The following is a 6,899-nucleotide window of genomic DNA, read 5'->3' on the forward strand; positions in this document are numbered from 1 at the left end:
TGGAAACAAACTAAAACCACAAACTTCACTCCCGTGAGTGTGGATGTGCCCATAGTTGTAACCTGATCTGTGACCCTGACCATCTGCAATATTTGTATTAATGGCTTGGCACAAAGTTATTACAACAATCTACTGAGACTGGTCTCACTTTACATGGAATTCCCAAATGAAATGAAAGGTCTCCTTTATATACACACAGACAGTCTGGCACTGCTGTCGCCAACAGAAGAGCAAAAACCTGGCTCTGCTTGAAAAGTTCTGTCAGACGTCGTGGGCCCTAAAAATGTTGGAAGAATAACTGTTAAATGTATGTTTCCCCACCCACCCTCTCTCTCTCTCTAACATCTCTGTCAGATATGGGCACTGACAATTAACTCATTGAGTGCCATTGACGTGTTTCACGTGTTTTACCGCAATGGCGCAACGTGCCAATGACGTGTTTGACGTGTTTTTGGAAAAAAAAACAAGATATCATCATTTGAAGATTTGCTGCTCCATTCACTTCTTGTTTAACTTATTACTGAAAAAGGCTGTATCTCAGCTCCTTTTACTATGTATTTTTCAATGTTATTATGTTATTTTCAAAAGGCAGACAATTAATGTCAACCAGGTCCAATGACCTCGTTGACATTTGTGAAACCACACAGTGCAACCCTCAGTGATTAGCACCCACCAGGGGATCGATTATACTGGAGATAAATATTCTGAGACTACTTATAATACTATAAATATTCCTCCTCCACAACATCAGGAGGATTCGCCCCTTCCTCACGGAGAAGGCAGCCCAGGTGCTCATCCAGGCTCTCGTCATCTCCCGCCTGGACTACTGCAACTCCCTCCTTGCTGGTGCTCCGGCATCAGCCATCAGACCTCTGGAGCTTGTTCAGAAAGCTGCGGCTCGTCTGGTGTTCAACCGCCCCAAGTTCTCCCACACAACCATCCTTCTCCGTTCTCTGCACCGTAGCGGCTCGCATTCAGTTTAAAACCCTGGTGCTAGCCTAAAGGGCAGTGAAAGGAACAGCTCCTTCTTACCTCCGGGCTATGGTCGATGCCTACACCCCTGCCCGACCACTTCGGTCTGCCACCTCGGGGCGACTGATTGCCTCGTCAGTCAAGGGTCCTTCTGGTCGATCGACATGGTCACGACTTTTTTCTGTTCTGGCCCCACAGTGGTGGAATGAACTTCCCACTGATGTCAGGACAGCAGAGTCACTGCCCATCTTTGGCCGCAGGCTGAAAACCCACCTCTTCAGGAAACACTACCCTTCCTCTTTGCCTGGCCTACTTATTGTTAACTAGTTGTACGAACTTTTGTTTTATTTTTGTATTGTTTTATTGGATCTTGTTTAGTCGATACACTTATTTGTTTTAGCTCGTGCTCATTTGATTTTGCTATTTTGTCTCATCTGTTTAAGAAAGTAGGTAGCTGATATATTGCACTTTTACCTTAGCGCTTGGTATACTCTTGGTTGCTTGTTTTTGCAGGAAATGCACTTAAGACTTCTGGTGATTAGTAGTTTTGTTCCCTACCTATTTTGAATGCACTTATTGTAAGTCGCTTTGGATAAAAGCGTCTGCTAAATGACTGTATTGTAATGTAATGTACTTGAAAAAGGTATAAGAAAATTGTAAAATTGCTGGCACAGTTCGCAATTTTTTTTTTTTTTCATTGGCACTGAATGAGTTAACTCATTCACTGCCATAATAAATAGATACAAATATCACCCACTGGCTTTATAAGCCATTTTTTTCATAGCGTTATAATGTATCAGAGTGCAGTGCACCTCCGAACCGATAGGGTCGCGTAGTTGAAAGCATAATAGAAAATTCTGAGAAAATTGCCACCGATCGGATTAAAATGCTTTTTATTTTGAACAATACGGAAGATACGGGTACTTAGACCCGGGCGTTTTGACTTGTTACATCCTTAGCCGTGGGGTCAGCACTTTATATCTGAAATCCGAACGTTTATGTAGACGTATTGGTTGTAAATGGAGAGAATTCAAACACCACGAAGGAGTTGCGCAATGACACTTGTGACAGACGAGCGTCATGTGAACCATGGCTAGTTTAACCCTTTAAGGCCGGGAAGGGAACACATGTCATGTGTGTCATTTTAAGATTTATTTGGCTATTCAAAAATAGCAGATATACAAGCTCATAGCGCGCCACCGAGTGCCACGCTATGAGCTTGTAGATCTGCTATTTTTAGAAGAATCGTGAAAATTTGTGCAAATCTTTTATATACATTTTAACTCAAATCTTTGCTTCTGGGGGTCCCTTTAACAACATTATGTTTAGATGGGAGGGGGTCCACGGACAAATACATATTATTTTCCTTGACGTGAAAAAAGTTTGAAAACCATTGATAATATAGCAACATAAGTAATACAAAAATTTTTTAGAAGAAGGATTTAGAAGACATTTGTAAAATCCCCAGAAGCAAAGATTTGAGTAAGTATATATATATTCAAACTAAAGATTTGCATACATTTTCGCGATTCTTCAAAAAATATTGCAGATCTACAAGCTTGTAGATCTGCTATTTTTGACCGATGCGTTCCCGGTCTCAAAGGGTTAAGGTTAGGTTTAAAGTCCTCACTGTCAAGTTCAAAGAAGCGGCTCTGTATGACTCTGTATGTTTTGGAGCAGACAAACATGGTTGTCTACACCCTCCTAAGACCACCAGCAGGTGTTGGCTGTGACACTGACTGTACCCATGGGAAGAGTTGGAATAATGACATAAATTGTGGGGAGAAAGATTTCTTAAAAAAAAACAGACAGATGGACGGGAAAGAAAGAGCGGGCAGAGGCAGAATGATGTTTTATCTTTTAACCTTTTAGCATTTAATCGAGAGACATAATGTGTTACTTAAGGACAAATTAAGCCAAAATAATGTGACTCCGTGCCTCCTGTTGAAGAAACACTGTCTCACACAGAGAGCCACAGCAGAGCAGAACCCTGCTATTAGCCAACATCAAAGCACCTCGCTCCACCACACCAATTATAGAGAGAGAGAAAGGACACGTAATTGGCCACATCAACATGATCAATGTGTGTTTGTGTGTTACACGCACGCACACACATGCACGCGAGCGCCCCCTTGTGTGTGTGTGTGTGTGTGTGTGTGTGTGTGTGTGTGTGTGTGTGTGTGTGTGTGTGTGTGTGTGTGTGTGTGTGTGTGTGTGTGTGTGTGTGTGTGTTTGTGTGCGTGCAAAAGTGTAAAGGTTTTGTTTCCACCGCTTTCAACCTGTTGTGTGAAAATGTTCTTCCCAAAAAGTCTAACATGTTCACACAACATGTAACTTTGAAATAACTTTTGTTTTTCGCAATATATTTTGTCTATAATTCATATAATGAATGATCCTGTATAATAGCCTATATGGCTGTGTGGTTAATACAGCCAGCTGCAATTAGGTGATGCATACAGCAACCTTGTATCTTTATGTTTTGTTTTGTTTTCCTCATAAAGTAAATGAATGCCTTGCTTCACCATACAAGAGTGTCACAGAAAGTAGTGAAAATACCCTGTCTACAAGCTCACAACGTGTTGGATATTATGTTTTTAAAATAATTATAAAAAAGGAATGATTTTGTACATGCAAGGTTTACACGCGACAGCATCGATGTATGTCTCACTCAGCAGCTGCGACCAGCAGTCGCCAGCAGCAGCAGTGCATGCTTCATTTCCCAGTGTTTCAGCACACATGCATTTATGTGTTGCCACTTAAGTGCGCTACTGTATCTCCATGCTTTGGAGACTGCAGCAGTGTTGCCAAGTCTGCTTATTACAAGCGAACTTTGGCCTTGTTTTTCCTGTGAAGTCTCTTGTAAATATTGGTAGTTGGTGGGCTGTGGTTATTCGGGCTTGCTTCCTTATGTTGTTTAAACCAGTGGTTCTTAAACATTTTCATGGCAAGGAACCTCCACATTAATATTTATTTGTCCACGGACCCCCATCTGAAAATATGCAGTGCCAGGGACCTCCCATACAAGATGTGTGTTGTTAAAACGTTTCAAAAACATTCCACAGTTGTTGTTTTTTGTTACATTTTCTTTCAAGATTTCTTCGTAAAATATCCGATCTACAAGCTCACTACACGCTTCTTTTTGTCTTTTTTTGTCTTTTTTTTGGACCCGTCCACTAGTATCTCTCTCTCGCTGAAGCTGAGATGGTTCCATTTCTCAGGACAGTATCACTGTTGAACCAATAGACCCACAAACCATGCTGTGCTTTGCCCACATAAACTACAGTAGCAGCTCCATTGGTTGTTGTTGCTGTCATACTCTGACCCTAACGCACAGACAGTGGTAGAAAAAGTACTCACATCTTTTTTTACTTAAGTAAAAGTAGCAATACTGCCATCTAGAAATACTCTGTTACAAGTAAAAGTCTGGATATAAACATTTACTTGAGTAAAAGTACAAAAGTATTGGTAGCAAAATGTACTTACAGTACCAAAAGTAGAAAGTACTCATTATGCAGAATGATTTCAATGTTTTCAAATGTATAGAAATCTTTTGAAAATTGCAGATCTACAAGCTCACAATGTGTTGCATCGTGACACATTGTGAGCTTGTAGAACGTCAATTTTCAAGAGGCCAAAATGTATGTAGGGCTGAAGTGGTTACTGTATATTTCGTAATAATAATCAAAATCTACAAAGTAACTAGTAACTAAAGTTTTCAAATAATTGTAGTGGAGTAAAAGTACAATATTTGCCCCTGAGCTGTAGTGGAGTAGAAGTAAAAGTACAGAAAATAGGAAATACTCAAGTAAAAATACCTCAAAACTGTACTTAAGTACAGTACTTGAGTAAATGTACTACTTTGCACCACTGCCAACAGACCCACAAACCATGCTGTGCTTTTGCCCCCATAAACTACGGCAGCAGCTCCATTGGTTGTTGTTTCTGTCATGCTCTGGGCCTGCAGTCTGTGTCTCCCTATGGGCGATGAATGGCAGAGTCATGGCCTGGGTGACTCATCTACCACCGTTACACCGCACTGTCTGACAGTAATAGGATTGCTCTGTCAAGAGGCCACACACACACACACACACACACACACACACACACACACACACACACACACACACACACACACACACACACACACACACACACACACACACACACACACACACACATTCTATATGGACGTGAACCTTGCTCTTGACAGCCAGGGTCACATATCTCGTGGCCCTGCTGGAATGTCCTCATCTGTTCCTGTACTTGTTCAGGTTGTAAAGAGTACATCATGTTCAAACCTACTGCTGGTTTGTCTTGTTTTTTTTTTTCTCACACAGTGTATAGGTCAGCCAAGCCTGGGGCATAAAACACCAAATTCAAGACACTCGTGGCTGTTTACTCAGGCCGTTTCCTGGATGAACGGCAAACTGTCAGAATGTGGACAAAGTCTAGATACTCCCAATCTGGTGCTGACACATTCTGCTGTTAGTTTCTGAAAGATCTGAAAGAAAGTAAATGTGCTGTTGTACTGTCCACCACTGCTCAGGACAAACATCTGTGGACAAACGATGCATGTGCAGGAATAACTGACCAAATAACTGAATGAGGAATGAGAACCAGATAAGCAATAACTGTACGAATTGATTGTTTGATTGAATACTTTATTAGCAGTGGTGTAAAGTAACTATGTACATTTACTCAAGACATGTACGTAAGTCCAATTTTGAGGTACTTTTACTTTACTGGAGTATTTCCAGTTTTCAGTACTTTTACCTCTACATCTCAGAGGCAAATATTGTACTTTTACTCTACTAAAATGTTTCTAAAACTTGAGTTACTAGTTACTTTGCAGCTATAAATTATGATAAAACATACACTAACCCCCTTAGCCCTATGTTATACATAGGCTATTTGAAAACAGCCGATCTACAAGCTCACAACGTGTCGCGATGCGCCGCGTTGTGAGCTTGAAAATCTGCTATTTTCAGATATTTTAGTACTTTTACTTTTCGTACTTTAAGTACATTTTGAAGCCAATACTTTTGTACTTTTACTCAAGTAACATTTTTTGAACACATATTTTTATATTGTGGTATTGCAACTTTTACTTAAGTAAAAATATCTGAGTACTTTTTCCACCACTGGTCAGAATGGCACATGATGCACGGGACAAGCACATCCAAGGCAAGCTCACACACTGCGAACACATTTTATGTTACACATTAGCTGTCTATCTCCATTATATCTGTTATGTAATTTAGTATGAAATGTGTGTGGGTGAATTTGACATTAGCGCGATGAGATATTTAACATTAAAGTGGCGTTTTATTAAAACAAAGCATAATTGTTATAGCGTTCATAATCTGCATAATATGTCACACGTTATGTAATGTTAGCAGCTGTCGTCGCTGATAAACGGCAGTGAAATAAAGTTAAAAACCAAAGTGCCTTCCAGTATGTGGAGCATTTGAACGGCACTACGGTGGAACAGCGCCGGAACACGGAAATGACCTTTTGCTAACCCTGCTTGATAGCAAAGTTTGGTTTGTGTGGGTGAATTGTGGGCGTTTTATTGAAACCAGAGCATTGTTGATTATAAGGTCGACTTATTTGCAGCGAGCAATTAAAAAGCACTGCAAATTTTTTAGAAACATTTAGAATTCCTTTGGGTGTTTCTGTTATTTATTTATTTATTTATGTATATAAAGCTGTATTATGTAACGTTTTACATTTGCCTGTGTGCTTGCTTCCTTGCTTGCTTGCTTGATTGATTGATTAATTGACATACATATGTGTGGCTTCTACCTTCCTCGGATTATTATAACAGTAGTCTCTCTCTCGTGGCCAGACTGTTGCCTCGCACCATTTCCAAATGCTTCCGGTCATACAGTCTGTATGTAGCAGGAGCTCTGATCATGATTTAAATA

The sequence above is a fragment of the Gymnoscopelus braueri genome (genome assembly GCF_963280865.1).
Source record: "Gymnoscopelus braueri genome assembly, chromosome: 19".
In the NCBI taxonomy this organism is placed as follows: Eukaryota; Metazoa; Chordata; class Actinopteri; order Myctophiformes; family Myctophidae; genus Gymnoscopelus; species Gymnoscopelus braueri.